Genomic DNA, 19,545 nt, shown 5'->3' with positions numbered 1-19,545 from the left:
CGTGTCATACACTGAGCTCTCTCAAGTATTACATATTATGTGCACTATTATAAGTACAATTACTATACTTTATTTATTTGTAATGTATTTTTATTAAACGAAGTTTTATCTACACGAATTTGTTTGTTTGCTCGCGCAAATATTTAAAATAGTGCAGGATTTGTCTATCTAACATATAAAGTCTGTAAGAAAACTTAATTTAAACGCTAAGTTTCAAATGAGAAAAAGGTAAAATTCAAGAAAAGTGTACAGAATATACTGCAAATGTTTTATTGGTTGTGGCTATTTTATAAAAATAGAATTTCAACTTAGCTATTTTCGTCATATCTGTTCAAGACGACTCATTTTGTTCAATCAAATCATCGTTCGCTATGGATACTGGATTAAAATAATATTCTTATACAGTCACCTAGTTTGAAAAATCCTAAGGGACTATATTAAGAACGCAGCTTAGAAAAAAAATATAATAGGCCGAACGTAATATATTATATCAAGTATAACTGATTATTATCTTGCTTCTCGAGCTGATTAAAGGTGTTTAAGTTGTAGCAGTTAATATTATAATATACATACCTACGAAAACAGTACCATTTTAATGTATAAGGTTTTAAGTGAAAACTGCATTTATATCAGGTTACATTAACAAAAGTTAAAACATAATGAATACAAATAACACTTTTAAATATTTAGATCTTAACTGTTTTGTGTAAATCTACAAAACTTAAAACATATACTTTTATTTTAAACAATAATTTTACGCGCACAGCAGCTTGTCTATAGACTTATAACGCTAGAATCCGAATATGAATACGGTGGTGATCAGAGCACAGACAGATCAATGTCTTTCTATGTGCTTAATTTCTAACAGCTAAAACCATATATAAAGACAAATCAACGTTTTTCGTTTTGAACAGTGCCAATAAGTCATGAAACATAATAATTTTGAAAACCTATATCACATTTGAACACATCTTTCTTACCTGTGTATGTATATCCTGCGTTACGTACATTTCTTAAACAAATAAACTTTTAGTTCCATCACACTACCTACGATATGACAAGCAACATAATATGTAGTTCATAAAGGAGTATTTTACCGCTCCTTTGTATGAACTGTAGTTGTCTTGTTACTTCGTGATTTTTATATTTAACATTGTTATAGTATAACGTACTATATTTTTATTATACATCAAGTAAATTGATTTTAAATATTTGGTTTGCTTGGATTTTTATCATCAGACATCAATTAAAAAAATAGATAGATATATTTCTTAACTTACGTTCAAATATCTAAATAAGAGCATCACGGACAATAGTTTATATAGAAATACAGTTATTTTAGGTGACTAAAAGTGTTAGGCTAAAATTTGATTTTGTTAAATTTGTTTTAACCCTGTGGCACATCTGCTGACAACGTCCCTGATTTATTACAGCCAGTTTTGTTTGGTTTGTTTTCAATTTCGCGCAAAGCTAAACGATGGCTATCTGCGCTAGCCGTCCCTAGTTTAGTGGGCACAAAACAGTCTTATTATTTATAATTTCCTTGTAAGTTGTTTATAATACAGCTCCTTATATCTTTCACTGAATATTAGGCGCTATCATTGTGGCATCCATCTTTGAAATGGTTGTTGGATTTTCAGGCGTTATAGGAATAATACTTCAGTTGTTAACTTCTTTAGTTTTCGTGCCTTCCATCACGTTGATAGGACTTTCACTCTTTGAAGAAGCAGCTTCTACAGCTTGTAAGAACTAGGGGAGAGCAATTATGTTAGTCTTGTTCTATAATGGATTTTTTTTTTCTTTTTGTTAGTTTACGTGTTTTTATTTCATTTGATCTGTTGTTATTTATCTAAGAATTAATTAATAAACATGAAGTGTTTTAACATTAAAATTAAATAAATCAATCATGAGCTTATTCTAGAAATAAGTATAAAAATGGTCGTACTTTTTGGAAGCTAATTTGTTTTTTTAATTTGTAATAAATTGCTCGGCCTTAGATGTTTTGCCGTCTTGAACAGAATACAGAAATTCACGTATTATGAATACGAAAATTTCCATTTTTCTCTATCACGTACAGTCTTTTCAGAAAAAGTCATATGTACGTCATATGAATCATTTCCGTTTAATTCGGGATACATTTTGTTGTGCTTAAAACAGTAAAAAATACTGGCTATAAACTTCTTTATACCAATTCGACGTGAGAGCCTTATGGATTATTCTACAACCCATAATAAACACACCGCTGGTAAATACACGATTAACAGGCAGCAATACAAACCATTTTTTGCATATTATTTAATGGTGCGTGCACTTCTACATGATTTTTTACAAATTTAACTATTACTTATCTTTATCACCGTAAACAAGAGGTTGTGTAAATGCCCAAAGATATTTGTGGTAATTATGTAATAAAAAAAGAGAAAATATACTCTTCAAAAAAGAAACGCAAAAGGCAAAATTTAAGACATATTGTTAACAAGTTTATTCCGGGTAGTTCTGTATGACATGTGTGAAACTTTGCACATTCACTGCTGAACATCCCAAAGTCTGCAAAGACGAAGTCCACGCTCACTAGTTGAAGTTGAACGTCACTCAACGTCAATAACGAGTATGCCCCCCGTGAGCATTAATAACTGCTTGGCATCTCCTGCCCATGGAAGCGATGAGATGACGAATCACATCCTGTGGAATGGCTGTACACTCAGCCTGCAAAGCTGCTGCAAGCTGAGGTAGAGTCTGCGGTTGAGGTTGTCGCCGTCGCAGTCGTCGGTCCAACTCCTCCCAAAGATGTTCGATGGGGTTTACATCTGGTGATCTGGAGGAACAGGGAAGAACGTTGATGTTGTGGTGTCTCATGAAGACAGTGGTGAGTCGGGCTGTGTAAGGACGGGCGTTGTCATGTTGAAAAACGTCGTTGACGTTCACCATGATGGGTTGCACATGGGGCCTAAGAATCTCGTCGACGGTTGCGTACGGTCTAATCGGAAATCCTACGCAGCCCTGGTATGGTTGAGGCAGTAGACGTCGCAGTGGTGGTCCTATCCCGAAGGTGACGTAACCGGATCTAGCAATCTTGTGCGGGCGTGGTCACACGAGGTCTGCCAGATCGTGGACGATCACAAGTTGATCCATGTTGTTGGTGACGATTCCATAGCCTTGTGATGGTACTTGGGTGGACATTCACAGCTCTGGCAACATCTGATCGAGATTTGCTGCTTCCATGCGAATAATGGCGTTGTTGCGTTGTGCTTCAGTCAGTCTTGGCGTAACTGTATTGCGTGTCGGTGGCTTAACACTGAGCGATGGAAACCGAGAACCCGTCACTTTTATAGGGGATTTTGCACATGTTGCACTTGCAGAACATGCAGATCTCTCAAAGAAATTTATTGGACACGAATGCGTTTTGGCGAAAAATGTTTTCCTCCGTTTTCAAAGTGCACAACTTTTATTGTCATTTTGGTCTGACAATCAGTGCCTTAACACGTGTAACATCACATACTCTGAACTTGTAACGTTATTACATATATTTCTCTTTAAAATAACAAAAATATCCCTTTTGCGTTTGTTTTTTTTTGAAGAGTATATTACATAATTCGTCAAAGATGAATTTTACGCATATTTTATAATAATACTTGGAAACCAAGACAAATAATGGGCTCCACAAAAATTCAATATTTGTGTCGAAGAGCTAAGACAATGGACTAAAGGTAAGAGAAAGTATTTGTCTTTTAAAATTCTAGTGATCTAGCATAATCGTAAAAACCACGGTAATGACTGCTATATTTGATCATGTATCTAAATAAAAAGGAAATTTCATATCCAAGCCTTCAGTTTGCAACAAAACCAACAGGTGATGCTCATGGAACAGACATACTTGTACCTACTCCTTCAAAGGCTTTTCGTATAGTTGCATCTGATTCTGAATCCAATGTTAATAGAAAGTATGATGGGTATCCTTTTCAACATGAATTGTTTTGTGAGGTTAATGATTTGGTGAGAGATTTGGACCTTAAGAGACTTTGAATTCCATACTCCTGGCAAAGAACTTACTTTCTCCTGGTATATACATTTACAAGTACAGAAGTTTGAGAAAGAGTTTATACCATACTTTTTGCAAGAAATTTCACTTATTTACTCTGACGATATTTCTGAATTAATGTCAACGTTAGGAGCTGCAGAGTATGAGCTATGTGAGTGACGACTGTTAATTACTTCCGCCAAAATAAGTCAAAACATGTTATTCTTCAAAATTGTTAACATATATGCTCTGTTCTTATTGCTGATTTAGATCACTTCAAGAAAACTTACGAAAATGTCGAACTTCTTAATCAGGTCAAATACAATAAACTTGATTGGCAACATTTGCATGTTGTTAAGTTAACAAACCGTTTAATATAACTTTCTATATTTTTTTTTTGTGTAAATGGGACAGCTGAGCACAATATCAGCACAACATAAAGAAGCAATGGTCAAACAAAGTCAACCTGATATCAATATAGAAAAACATCAGTAAACGCGGAATATCAGAATAATGGCTGATCGTTGAAAGGAAATACTCTAATCGCCGTACATAAAAAAGACAAAAAAACGTTGTTTCCAAACCAACAGATGTTACTTTCCACACTCATACGAATCACGAAAAATTATGATGCATCTTGGATAAACATTTTTCCATTTTAATAATTTCATGTAATGTTGAAGTGTTTCCTTCCCGATGCGTAAAAAATCAATGTGTTATAAAATAAGATTGAATATTATATTCGAAACCTGCGTAGCTTAATCCTTTTTCAAAAGCAAGACATTTTTTATCAAGTTTAAATTCCGAGGCCTATGTAATAACTTCATTCCGGAAAATTGATATTAAAAAGTCGTTGTGGAATTTATTATTTTTAAATTATCACTGAATTCCGCAGATGGCCCAATATAGATTTGTTACAAGAAACACCCACACGCTTACATTCCTTTGTTATAAAAAAATAATTATAAATTTCTTTTAAAAAATGAAAACCATAAAAAGTCATCGTTTTCGGAAGGTAATTTTTGGTCACTTATTTTAAATAAATAATCCATGACTTTACTTCTGGGAGATAAGTGAAAAACGTCTTTTTATTGAATTTTATCTGCTTAAGTTGCTGAATGAAGTGTCTAATACATTTTTTTATGATTTTAAAAATATCTACAACAATAATTTATCCAAGCGATCATATTCATTATTTTCTTCAAATCACTTACAAAATGGTTTACGCGATATTTGTAGCCTGTTGCTATCAGTTACGTAATTTATTTGTCTTATTAATTCTGGAAACTTATTTGGATAAATTTCAGGTTTCTTCAACATTCAATGATTTGATTTGTTTGTATCAACAGAAACCTTATTAATATGGTTCATCCTTATTTAATTTTGATGTTTAATAGAACAGACATTAATACACAACTGATGATGTAGAGTACATAAGATAAGTACCAAGATATGCAGTAGTTACACGACTTTCTTATATTATCTAAGAAATATCGTTGTTCTGTCATCACTAGAAAACTACAAAATTTTCTCTGAAAGCAATTTATGTACAATCAAGTAAAATACTATTTTGAGGGAATACGGAGGAAGAAATGTACTGCCTAATATTATAAATAATCATACGGTAGCCCTTCACGTAACACTGTAAACAGGTTAACCTTGAGAATATTAAATGCTAAAATAAAATTTCTGTTAATTATCACCCTTTAACAATCATATAAAATCCTTGTAATAAGTAGTTTTTTTTTCAGTTTAGTATTCAGTGTTCTAACAACACAGCTTTAAGATAGCTGTTTATTGTTGTTTGTTTTTCACAACAATTTTCCTTCTTGTGCTCTTCTCCCAATACCTTGCAAATTATTGTTGGCTGTAGCTACAGTGGAGAAAGATGATAAAAGATAATAAAACTTTCGTTTTTCAAGCTTTATCCAGTGAGTATCCATTTAAAACACAGTTCAAACACATTTCACTTTTAAATAAACACACACCAAAGTTTAGTGCTAAAAATATTGTCTAAATAATTGAGTGTTAGTGAGAAATATTATGCTAGAAGATTAGAAAAGAACCCCTCAGAAATGAAATTAAATAGAGCCAACTATTACTGTGGTAACTAATGAGATAAAACAAAGTTTTGTCTTCAACAAAGATGTATTATGAAACAAATACTACCAAGTAATGATATACATATTTGTGTTTATTATACGAAGTAAATATTACACTATATGTCAAAATAATAAACTTTAAATTTTTTTTTTATTTTTATGTATCCCGTATTTGTAATATTACAAAGCTAATGTTTAATTTATTTTTACTAATTAACTAAAGAGTTAATATCTACCTCAAACTAACTGTTAACTTTTATGGTTTGTAACATTCTCAGTAAGCACTATTACATCAATAATAAAAGTGAAAAATAACAAATGTATAATAATTAGAAAATTGGTTTTAATGTTGCATAACTAAGAAACTCCAAGGTTACTTACAGATGTTACTTACCACAGTTACTGTGTGGGTTACTTGCTTCATACTAACTGCTGCGGGTGCTTTGAGATAAATCAACTCAGAACTGATCTTCCTGTACAGACGAAGTACTCCAGTCCCTGGCTTAGGTTTCCTTATCCACCGAAGTAGTTATAAAAATATACAATAAAGTTTAGATTTTTTTGTGAGGAATTTTTGAAATTATCTGTTGATCAGTTCTTTTAATATACAACCTTGTTATCCGTTCAGTTATAATGGAACTAATTAGTTTAAATCACTTTTAAAAATATATTACGTTGATATAAAAAATATACTAAAACTATTCTATAGCTTTATGTTCTATTTTACATGTGTTTTGTTAAATCTGTCGATGCGTATTTTAAAAATGTTAAGTTTGAAAATAACGCTAGACAATTACATCTTGATTTTGGTCTTTTAGGACAGTGTGATTTACCAACAGTCAGTAGTGTTGCTGTTTTTAGAATGTTTACAGGTATATTAGGATCGGTATTGGAATCAGTAGGAGTTTACCACTCATGCGCACGACAAGCTTGAGCAGCTACCTAGCGCTATAAATCGTGCAATATTTGCAGAAGGAATTTCCTGTATCGTCTCTAGATGTGAAATGACTTCTTACAGTCAAAACATTGGAGAATGGGAATAACAAGGTATACTCATGTACTGCCATTCTAAAATAGATAAGGAACATTTCTCTTTCAATTTTGAATATTATTGTAAATTCCTTTAATTTATTATGTTATTTACGTAACTGCTGATACTTTAGAATGTTAAATTTATGTAAATATGGTGACCGCTGATATTGCAGAAACGTAAAACTCAATTCACTTTTTCATTTGCTTCATTTCCATACCAATGGGTGACTAGTTGACAAGTTTTTCAGTATGGTGCTGTTACCATGATGATTTTTGCAGTTCTGGGAGAAGTTTTGGAGCCTTTTCAAACATTATTCCTGAACCAATTGTTAGAGGGAATAACACATGTACTGTTTGCAATTGTAACGGGAGTTGGACTGTCCAATGTCCAATTTATCGACCTTCCCTCATCGAAAAATATTTTTATCCTTGGATTATCTTTATTTTTAAGAATTACCATTCCACAGTAGTTTAATGGCCACTATGGTACTAGTGATGTAGGTACGTACATTTCTTAGGGTGATTGAAGGGTGAGAAAGGAAATTTGTTGAAGGTTTCGAAACAGTTTCTGAAAGTACCTGTTAGATAAAAAGGACGTTTCAATGCTACACAATTTTCAAAACATACCGAGTACTTAATGTGGAAAAATATATGATAGATGTTAACCTCACACAAAATGGAAGATTCTTATAACATTATAAGATCGTTGAGACTTATCTATTTACCAGAGAACGAGATCTTCAAATTGTAAAATGTTTTTTATGTTACAATGGGCTGGTAAACCTTAACGTATCTTATTATTAAAGTATTTATTTTGTGTTATTTAGGGAATGACGTAGCAAAACAAATTCTTGCAGTTTTATGAACACCAGTGTATTTGTTGGTGGACTCATTGTGTTTGTGTTCCATATCAGGTCATGAAGCATTCTTTCGAGAAATCGTAAATAAACCGAATACCTTGCAATATGATATGCAACTTCGTTGAAGTATGTCATTGGTGGTTTTTTTTTTTAGCTTTTTAACCTCAAAATATTGAGTTACTTTTATACTCTATTGTAGCTGTACAAAACATTGCAATTTTTTTCTACATAACTTTCGAAACAAAAAAAAATCAGCTTGTATTTCTTACACAACATTTCGGATAATTCATTCGCCTATTTCCATTTTAACCTAGTAACTTCATAATACTACATTTGAGCTGTTTAAATCAAGTTATATTGTAATGATGATATATTTATTATACTAATATACAACGTCGTAATTATTTATACCTCAATTAATTTTCAAAATGTTCATTGAAAACAAAAAATTAATTACCATTATATTTCAAATTATCATTACTCTTTCAACTGACCCCTGGTGACAAAGTGGTATGTCTGCGGACTCACACTGTTATAAACCGGTTTTCGATACCCTTGATATAGTTTTGTGCTTAATTCCAAATAAATAGAATAAACAAACTAGATAAACTACGGGGTATTTTAAATGCCTTTTAATATTACAGTAACATAGACCAGAATGGCTACAGACACAAAATGTCTCGGAAACATTTCCAGATTTCTACAATTTATAAATAATAGACAAGGTACTCAACAGCTGGGAATTCATACAAATATATTACGCTTGTCTAAACGTTTGTTTCTGTAGCTATTGTTAATCACTAAGGAACGCAATGAGCCACAAATGCTGTGGATGTTATTGGTATCAAATCATGATTTTTCGCGTCTCAGATTTATGTATAATCCACTGCGGTGCTTTAAATAAATATATGTTTTCACGGCGAAAAACATGAAACAACTTTCTCCAGTTTTAATGACCTTGAGAAGACATCAACAAAAATATTAATTCTTAGCCAGACCAAAAGATAGGAAGTAAAATACATGTCAGAACTGAATGAAGATTCCACTGTGTAATGTGTAAAGGTCCAGAATAAAAATGAAATCTTTACTGGTATAATACAAATGTGAACATCACAAGACGATCACTAAAATAAAACGATAAGTGAAAACTCATTCCTTCTTTAAGTTAACGGCCCGGCATGCCCAGGTGGGTTAAGGCGTTCGACTCGTAATACGAGGGTCGCTGGTTCGAAACCCGGTCGCACTAAAAATGCTCGCTCTCTCAACCATGGGGGGCATTATAATGTGACGGACAATCCCATTATTTGTTGGATAAAGAGTAGTCCAAGAGTTGGCGGTGGGTGGTGATGACCAGCTGCCTTCCCTCTACTCTAGTCTTACACTGCTAAATTAGGGACGGCTAGCGCAGAGAGCCCTTGAGTAGCTTTGCGCAAAATTAAGAAAAAAAACAATCTTTAAGTTGACATTAGACAATTTAGAAACATTCTTTATAAAAGTTTGTATAATGTGTTACTGTGTATTTTACTCGTTGAGTAATATTATTTAATATATTGTTCTGTATTAGAAGTTTTTTGCTAATGATAATTTTTCTTTTATATTTTTCATCGTTACATATATTCCTTAAATGCCTCGACTAAAGTTTGTTTATAAAATCTTTACCAATTCTATTCATTTTGCTACCGAAGTGGGTCAGCGGTATTTCTGCGGAATAACAACACTAAACACCGGGTTTCGATATCCGTGATGGGCAGAGCACAGATAAGCTCTCTATTACACATTCTGTAATAAAGCGGGTAACTTCTCCAAAACAATGAAACTCGCAGATCTCTTAATTCAATATAACAACGTCTATTGATCTTCGATTCCCACAATATTCATTTTATGTCACATAAAGTAAAACCTAAAAGTCCCAGAGACTCAGTTATGAGTCTGAGAGTTTATGGAGCTAAAATATAGGTTTCAGTATGTGTAGTTGATACAGCGTTCAACTTTGTACATAACAAGAAAAAACATTAAAACTTGACGTCTTTCATATAAGAAACGTATTTTCCTTCATATTTATGTTTTTCATATATTGCATCATTTACGTATTGTGCACAGGTGTAGAATCAAAGAAAGTCTGTTTCGTTTATTTTTTGCTTCCAAGTGTTAAACCTATACAACGACCAATCTATCCTATATATAATATTCTCCACCTACACATGAGAAACATGAGAAAATATTAAGTATTTTTTACAATAAATATGACATTAGGTATAAATTAATAAACACGTTATCAAATTGATGAATGAAAATAATAACACGTTTAAATTCCTCTCAAAACTAATAAATGATAATATGAATGTATCAATTTCAGGAACAGACGAAGAAAGAGGACTTATGAAATGGAGAGAGCAAAGCCTTGAACATAATTTTTCTCAAGATGATCAGTTGAAACTGTCGTCACCTTCAACCTATAGCCTCCCGTTCGGCATGAACGTAACTAAAAGATATAAAATTTTCAAATACATTCTTATCAGTCCAACATTCAACCAGAATATTTTTCTTGATAAAGTGAGACCGTTATTTAAAATAGTTAAACCTAAAAATAATTACAATAAGTATCTCAAAACCTCGAAAGTAATAAAAACAAAAAAAAAATCATTCTCTTATAAGTTATAATTGATTACACATGGACTCTTGAAAGTAAAAAACGTACTGTGACCGTCTCTTCACTTACAACATTTAAAGAAATGTCACTATACGTGTTTGTTAGTTTGGACATCTTCCATGATTTGATAAGTTGTTAATAGAAAAAACAGTGAAACAAAAGCAAATAATTACTTAGTAACTATCTTCTACTAAATAAATATGACTTTCATTTTACCTTCATTAGTTTGATTAACAGATATTTTTTTCATAATATTTACACAGTTGTTTCTTCTGTCTGTGAAAAAGAACCATGAAACGAAAGTGAAACTGAAAATACGCTGCGCCCAACGCAAAACGTATTATATGATGAAAAATTGAACTGTCACTGTATTCTCAGCAGCTTTGTATTTAAATTAAACACGTTGATTATTCCCCTGATAACGCACAAATATAGAATGATAAACACTCACAATCGTTGTTGAAAAACCTAATTATTCTATAACCCACGCGCATTATATATGGGCTATCAATGCTTGTCGACAGCTATCGAAATATAATTAAAACATTATTTTTATAATATTGTATAATTATATATTTATAAAAATATAATGTAATATATAATATAAAATATTACATATCTATATGTTTAAAATATTATGTAATTAAATAATAGTATATAATTAAAATGCTAAAATATAATTAAAAATAAACAATCCATATTAATAAAAAGTACAGTACCAGGCGAAAACTGTGAGAACAAGAGAATTTTTTGTTATTCTTCAGTTTTATAGGGCTAATTATTCCATACCATCAGAGAATCTAAATTTCAAGATCATGGTAAAGCTTCACAGGTCACTGTTGATAATTGAATAAACCAGGTTGAAAGAAATTATCATTATTTAGAATTTCCATATACTTGTACCAATAGCATATCGTCAAGTTTCTGTTTGAATTAACGTGCTGTTCAGTTTAAGGTCTGAAGCAAGTGTCATGGTACCCATTACAGCGTCTTAAGTATATAGAAAGAAGCTAAGAAGGAGCTAGAATAAGGTACCAGTATATGCTAGAAGAAATCAATGTAACACCAGTTTACAAGTAAACCTTCATAAAAACAAAGCTTAACATGATATATAGTAAGTTTTGATGTCATACCATGTACTTGCGCAGGGTCACTGAAACTGTTCTGTTTAAATAGTAACAAATATTTTCATTTATCAGTTTTGAAATTCATACATCATGCTCTGTTGTAACTTAAAGTGTGCATAATTCTTCTCATGATTCGTGGCATGCGCACATCTTACTGATTCCAAGAAATAACAAAGCACAACTTTAAGGGCCCCTTGGGTAAAATAATTTTACGTCTATTGACTGACTGACAGACCATACAATATTGTAGAGTGATGAGAGTGGTAAAACAGGTGATCCCTCCAGGCGGTCTTCGGCTTCTTTCGCAGAAATAATATGATTTGAATTACACTTTGACACATGTTTTGGTAACTTTTCTGATTCACCTATTAGTTAGGATGTTTGACTTACAATCTATCGGTTATGGGTTCAAAACCTTTCATCGAATATGCTTGCAATTTCAGCTGCAGAGGTGTTCGAACGTCCCGGTCAATCTCACTATCTGGGTTCCCCTCTGATACAGCTATAAGTCTACTGATTTACAACTCCACAATCAGAGGCTCGATTCCCCTAAGTGAATACAACAGATAGCCCCATGTGGCTTTGCCATAAATACACACACACACACACACACACACACACTCTATTTGCATCCAAGTTGCACAGAGGTATGTCTTAAAACTCACACCATTAGAAACCGGTTTTCGATAATCGTGGTGGGCTTTGCTCAGACAACCCATTGTGTAGCCTTGTACTTTATTCTAAACAAACAAGCACTATCCCGTAGATAAAGAGTAGCCCAATACTTGGCGGTGGGTGGTGTTGACTATTTGCCTTTCCTCTAATATATAATTGCTATATTAGGAAATTCAAAGCAAATAATCTCCCACTGGCACAGCGGTAAGTCGACAGATTTACAATGCGAAAATCAGGGTTTCGATTCCCCTCGCTGAATATATCAGATAGCCCGATGCGGCTTTGCTATGAGAAAACACATACATTCAGAGAAAACCATTTGTTTCGAAGTCTTGTATATGCGAACTTTGAAAGCAATGTTTTCCTATTTTATGTTATTTTCACTTTACAAAAGCATATCACTGAGCATACAAACCTATGTGTTGATAAACATTATTCATTCTGTAGTAAAACAAATTGCTCTTTATTACTCGGTCTCGCTAGAATTCCCAGAGTGTGCAACAAGGATCCATGGTTCACTTCTCAGTTCCGTAAAAACGCGCTACTAAATTGGTAGAAATATATCCATGCATTAAAGGAGTAACAATCGAACTCCTCTGTTCAGTGAAACACGAGTCATATAAGACTTGGAAATGGGTGTTATCACTGTTATGTTTTCCTGTAGTTCACTAATTCAAAACTACAGCAAAATGATAAAATAATTGTAGGCAGAGATTATAGTAATTTTCATTCTGTACATAGAAGTTATAATAGTCTTCAGGTTGTACATAGAGGTTGCACTAATTTTAAGTCTTTAGAATATTATCGATTAATGTTGAAAATAAACATTTGTAAAGTATTTTAACGTACTTATAAAAGTGCATTTTTGCTGTGAAGTCGCTTTAAAGTGACGGTAATTCCCATTATTTTTTGGTAAAAGAGTATCCCAAGAGATGACAGTGATGATTAGCTGCCTTCCTTGTACTCTTGCACTAATAAATCAGATTTGATTTTTAGTTTGTTTCGAACTTCGCGCAAATCTACACAATGGCAGTTTGCGCTAACCGTCCATAATTATGCAATATAAGACTAAACGGAAGGCAACTAATCATAACCACCCACCGCCAACAGTTGGGCTACTATCTTACAAATAAATAATGAGATTAATCGTCATATTTTAACCCCCTCACGGTTGAAACGGAGAGCATGTTTGGTATGACTGGGAATAGAAACCGCACAACTCAGCTTACGAGTCGAGTGCATTAACCACGTGGCCATGCCGGGAAATAGAATTAGGGATAGGTGGCGCAAATGCTCCTTCTATAGCTTTGCGCAAAATTCAAAACAAACAAATAACACTCTCAGTCATTGAATCAAAATAATTGGTAAAAATTCAATATAGTTTTTATATGTTGCATTTTCAGTAAAATCACATTCATGATTTCACTCGAATGGGCGACAACTGCCTGAAGTAGAAGAAATGTAATTTTAGAATACGACGTCTTCGTCTACATATATTTTGTTCAACGGTAAGGTCCTGCCAATTGAAATATACGCATCACAAATATTCAGCCTAAACAATCTACCAAACGAGATATAAACATACACTTTGAGTGAGAAAAACGTTTTCATTTAGATATTTCGAACGCACGCTTTATTTCGGGCTTAATTGTAATTCTAATGATTATTGGGGAATAATTTAATTACATGAAATAAAGACTTTATTGAGTTGAATAATGAGCATAATGATAAGATTGCAACATAGATGGCAGCATTATAATTAAACAGTCAAATAGAGACAGTTAATTACAACAGCGAAGCTTTGTTTAATGTAGAACTGTTGATTACAAATTAATTAAGTAGCAATTTCACGCAGTGGTTAACTTCGGCCCTCGTGTATCTCTAGACAGAAGAGTCTTTAGAGGATGTTCTCGACGGTATCTTAAATATTTTGGACCAATTTATAAATACTAGATGAAATTGGCTTTAAATATCCTAAGTGGTTTTGATTACATTAACATTATTACTCGAGAGATTTTGCAAAAGTCATTTCTTTACCAAACTAAATAATTGCGTGTGACAAAAAATAAAAGTTGGTAAAACTATTTTAAAAAATGTGTTTTCAATGACTTTTTAAAATTCTAAAATAAAATTCCCTCCCTTTTGCTTCTTGTTGCACCACGACTTAGTGGTTGCTTGTGAGCACTCATAAATAAATCATAATATGTGACAGAAGAAAGTCTATGTAGTGGAAGGTGCGTTCGTACATGTGTGAAAGAAAGCACCAGACTTTTTCAGTTCAGTGGGAGTGAGAGTGAAGGCACGTATACGTAGAAAACATTGAGAGGGATAGAAGGAGTACAAATGAAGGCTTCGAGGAGTTTTTAAATCGTTATAACCAATAACAAATCCTCACAGAGAGAAGAAACGTAAATACAAGCTCTCTGAGAAATATTACATATTGCTATATTGGTCACTTTCGCTTCAAGTTGCTGGTTCTGAGGCAATATCCACATAACCCACGTTACTTCCCGGACAAAGTTCTATCTGTGACTTGACTTTAGGTTTGTAGCTTTTCAAATGTGGCCGTGCATAAAGAAGGAACAGACCCACAGGGAGAGTCACTTGCGCTTATATATATATAGATTGACGGAAGAGTCTGTAGAAATTCACACCATATGTATAATATTTTCATATATTTACATTACTCACCATTGTTCCATGGACAGTTGAACATAAAAAAATAACTATATAGCACAGTCCTCATTTTCCGAATTTTGTCATGATATTGTGTTTAAAAAATAGATTGTCGTTCTATTAGATAAAACTAGTCGGTTAATTATCTATATTAATGGCTTTTCGTTAAAATATCTAATTTATGTTCAATGTTTTTTTCATAAAGAGAAAGAAAAAACACATCAACAATAAACTAAGTTGTTGCTAACAAAATTTTCCAGTCAGCATGAGGTTTTATGAAACACTACGGCTTCCTGTTTCCTTTTATTGCTCTCAAGAAGTTTACTCTAACACGTTCGGCACGTGGTCAAATTGAATAGATCCGGTCTTACTGTTATAGAAATAAGTAGAAAGTAAAAAATAGCACATAATTAATCACAAAACATCACATTAAAAGTATATAATATACCTTGTTTTTTCACTGTTAAAATGAAAGAAAATGGAATGATTATAAAACAAATACAAACAGATGCAAACTTTGATGTGCTTTAATATATAGGAGATATAACACTGTATAACACCCTATATATTCTAATGAATATAAAAGCTGTCTATAAACATTCTGTAATAAACGGGTGACAACTCCAAAACAATGAAACTCCCATATCTCGCAGTGGTAAAAGCCTAGTTTGAATTGGAAAATGAGGGTCGCGGATTCAAATCCTTTTCACAGAATATGCTCGGCCTTCCAATCGTTGGAGGTTTGGTTTGTTTTGAATTTCGAACTGAGCTACTCGAGGGCAATCTGCGCTAGCTGTCCCTAATTTAGCAGTGTAAGAAAAGGGGTAAAAGCAGCTAGTCATCACCACCCACCGTCAACTATTGAGTTACTCTTTTACAAACAAATAGTGCGATTGATCGTCACATTATATCGTCTCCACGGCAGAAAGGGCTACCGTGTTTGGTGTGACTCTGGTCGTGGGAGGTGTTATAAATAACGAAGATAATTCTAGCTTATCTTTGTGCGACATTCAAAACAAACAATCTCTGCGCTACATTACTTGGATGTTTTTGATATAATTTACTGATTGTTCAAACATTATGTTTGGCATTAAATTTCATATGCCACATATTCAATAATAGTTCTATTTTCTGAATCTATCTTGAACAGCTTATCACGAATGTGGGACTAAGCAAATTATAGTATTTAAAAATCTTATGATTTAAATAAAATGTCTTACCTTTTAACTATGGAGAAAAACAACCTTACATATTTGGATGAACGACCTACACTTTATTAATGTTTAAAATCTAATAATAAATTAAAGTAAAATATTTCACTTTTACACAAATGTAAAAATAATTAACATGGTGGTAATTAATATTAAGGATCATGATGAAACAAAACAATGACATAAAAAATATCTCGTTTGAAAGCACTTTTAAAACGTCTGAATTTTAACAACGACCTTTTCACAGTATTAGTTTTGTAAAACTGAAGCTTAGTGTATTTATGAAGTCGTCTAAAACATTATCTAAGTGTTTATTGAATGAATCAAAATTTCACTCTTTCAACGAATTTTATATTGTTAAATCTCTTGTAAATAGAAAACAGAAAGTACAGATATTTTACCAGATTGTTTCTAATTAGTCCATGACAGATGACGATCCACCATGGCCAGGTGGTTAAGCACTCGATTCATAATCTGCGGATAAAGGATTCGAATCTTGTAACACAAAACATGCTCTCCTTTTTAGCCGTGTGGGTGTTATTATGTTGTTGTCAATCCTATTATTTGTTGATAAAAGTAGCCCATGATTTGGCGGTGAGTGTTGATGACTAGCTGCCTTCTCTCTATTCTTTCACTGTTAAATTAGGGACAGGTAGAGTGCATAACCCTCGTATATTTTTGCGGAGATTCCTGAAACAAAAACATGATTGTACATTTTATTGAATGCGTTAAAAAGAATAATTGGAATGGAGATGGCGAGACAAAAATCTACTTATTTTTTTTTTCTTTTTTGTCTGCAGTTAACTGTACAAAGTTTTAATATGTATTATCAGTCTCTAAAGTTACTGCTGAACCATTTAAATTCTGTCTCTGATTTAACAATTAATTTAATATAAGCTCTTTTAAAACAAGACATAATTAAATTATAAATTCAATATATCATAATTCATACTAGCGCTTTGTTGTTGAAATTCAGTAATACTCAGATATGATAAAAAATGAAGAAAAATTGGAACAAACTGACCGTAAATAAAAAATTATAAGACACAAAATAAAATACATTTGAGCTTAGACAATGATTAAATTTACAATAATTGAAGTAAAATTAACATAGAACTACTTGGCTCTGCAGTGTTACAAATTTAATGTATAGTGAGATTTAATTGAAATTAATTATAGGTGGTGATTACATGTGCTTTCAAGAAAATAATTGTTTTTTTCCCAAAATTCTGGTTGAAACCAAGTGGTAGAATTCATTAGTGTAAAGGAATACATCTGTTGATTGCGTAATGGTTACCCAAATATAACCATTTGAATTTGGGTGGATTGACAGGGCAAGCAGAGGTCAATTCAACAGACTCTTTTGTCGAGTTTGTCAGATAGACGCATAATTTTTAAATATATTATCTGGATAATACTAAAACTTACTTTCAGGGAATATACTTTAGCAATGTTAAAAGTTGTTTGTTTTTTATCACGAATCTACACAAAATGCTATCTGTATGTGCTCTGCCAATCATGGCTATCGAAACCCGGATTTTAGCATTTTAAGTTCGCTGTATAGAGAAAATAGTGAATCTTCAGAGCTTCTTTCGATACCCGCTGTTAGAAGATGGAATTACGTGTGTAGGTGTGCTTCTGCAGACTAGATTTTTGTGTTAAACGTTTCAACCTTTACATCAAGGCTCTCAAAATATCTACATGCTGAATCTCCAATACTTGAACATTGTGAACGTTTTTTGGCTTGATATTTATGTCCTTAACGAGTTAGCTTTAAATACATTGCTACATCTGTAGATTCTAACAGTTTTGTTTGTTTTAAACGAAAATGACACTAAATTGTTTGTTGTGCCTTCTGCGGGTAACTGAATTGCAGCGTTGTTATTCCAGGAACTTACCGCTAACTCACCAGGTTTTTTGTTGTTATTATTTTGATTTTCGTATGTTAGGTGATTTGAAAATTAATATTTTTGGTGTAATTTTAGATGGATATTTTATGTTTGACCATTTGTTATAGCAACGACATTATTCTGAAACAATTTCGAGAGTATTATGTTTTTTGTTTCGAATTTTGCGCAAAGCTGGACCAGAGATATCTGCGCTTGCCGTCGCTAAGTTACCAATGTAAGACTAGAACGAAGACAGTCATCAACACTTACCGCCAACTCTTAGGTTACTTTTTTTCCAACGATTAGTGGAATTGAGGGTAACATTATAACGTCCCTACGGCTGAAAGGGTGAGCATGTTTGGCGTGATAGGGATTCGAACCCACGACCCTCGGAGAATGAGTCGAGTGCCTTAACCACGTAGTCATGCCGGGTCATGAGTTATGTTTTTATCATAAAAAACTATAACACACTTAATTCTATAGCTATTCATGTAGTCGTATTGTAAGCAATTTCGTTCACTTATGATCTGCTGTAACTCTTCAATCACATGTTCACGTGCTGTATGCAGGCTTAGGTTCTATTATATTGTTGTTCTCTCGTACTCGTTATGCGAGTGGAACAGTACAGGCTCGTTGAAAAAGAAAATTGATGTTAGGCCTTTGGAAATCTATTCGACCAGTGAAATATTCCTTATATTTGTTCTTACATTTTACTTGTTTTAGACAAAAGTATTCTTGATGAATTACATGTATTGTTGTAGAACTCTCAAATATTTCATGTCATTCATTGAGTTAACATCTGGTTGTGTGAAGTACAGAACCGTTGAGTTGCGTGACACTTTTTCTAAATATACATCTTCTCCATACTTTCGAAGGAAACGTTCATAGTAGTGAGCGTTTCATCAGATTCAACAAAGATTTTTTAAGAAGGCAGCATGGCTAATATATAGTCAGAATCTATCTTCAAAAAAACGTGTGACCAATTCTTGATTAACCCCCGATGAAAATGAAACTAAAGTAGGGAGCCATAGAAATAAAACTAAACAGTAATATTAAATATTTTGGGATCACCTTTGACACCGGCATCTTTTGGAAGAAGAATATTCAAAACCTTTATCCTCGTTAGAAAGCGTATAAGTTACATTAAACTCATCGCTAGTGAGGACAGTGACTGCTACCCAGACACAACTCTTAAAATATATAAAACATTTATACGTTCAATATGGTTGGCAGATAACAATCTCAGAAAGATACCACTTCGAGGACGGTGTTTCTGAACCTGTTGTGCATGTACTGCCAGTTATT

The 19,545-nt window shown here is 32.8% G+C and overlaps 2 protein-coding genes across 2 annotated transcripts in view; one reads left to right on the top strand and one right to left on the bottom strand.

Annotated features, from left to right (window-relative positions):
* Positions 1-19,545, top strand: part of LOC143246510 (solute carrier family 23 member 2-like) — a 392,872-nt gene that overhangs the window by 1,985 nt on the left and 371,342 nt on the right. The window lies entirely within an intron of this gene.
* Positions 6,519-19,545, bottom strand: part of LOC143246508 (solute carrier family 23 member 1-like) — a 31,919-nt gene continuing 18,892 nt past the window's right edge. Inside the window, exons 7-8 of the transcript XR_013026005.1 lie at positions 16,753-17,041; positions 6,519-6,632 (exon numbers count right to left, since the gene is read on the bottom strand). The gene's annotated coding sequence lies outside the window, so the exon portion shown is untranslated. The remainder of the gene's footprint in view (positions 6,633-16,752; positions 17,042-19,545) is intronic.

This window comes from Tachypleus tridentatus, chromosome 3, assembly GCF_004210375.1.
Source record: "Tachypleus tridentatus isolate NWPU-2018 chromosome 3, ASM421037v1, whole genome shotgun sequence".
Lineage (NCBI taxonomy): Eukaryota > Metazoa > Arthropoda > Merostomata > Xiphosura > Limulidae > Tachypleus > Tachypleus tridentatus.
This window is presented reverse-complemented; position numbering and strand designations above follow the sequence as displayed.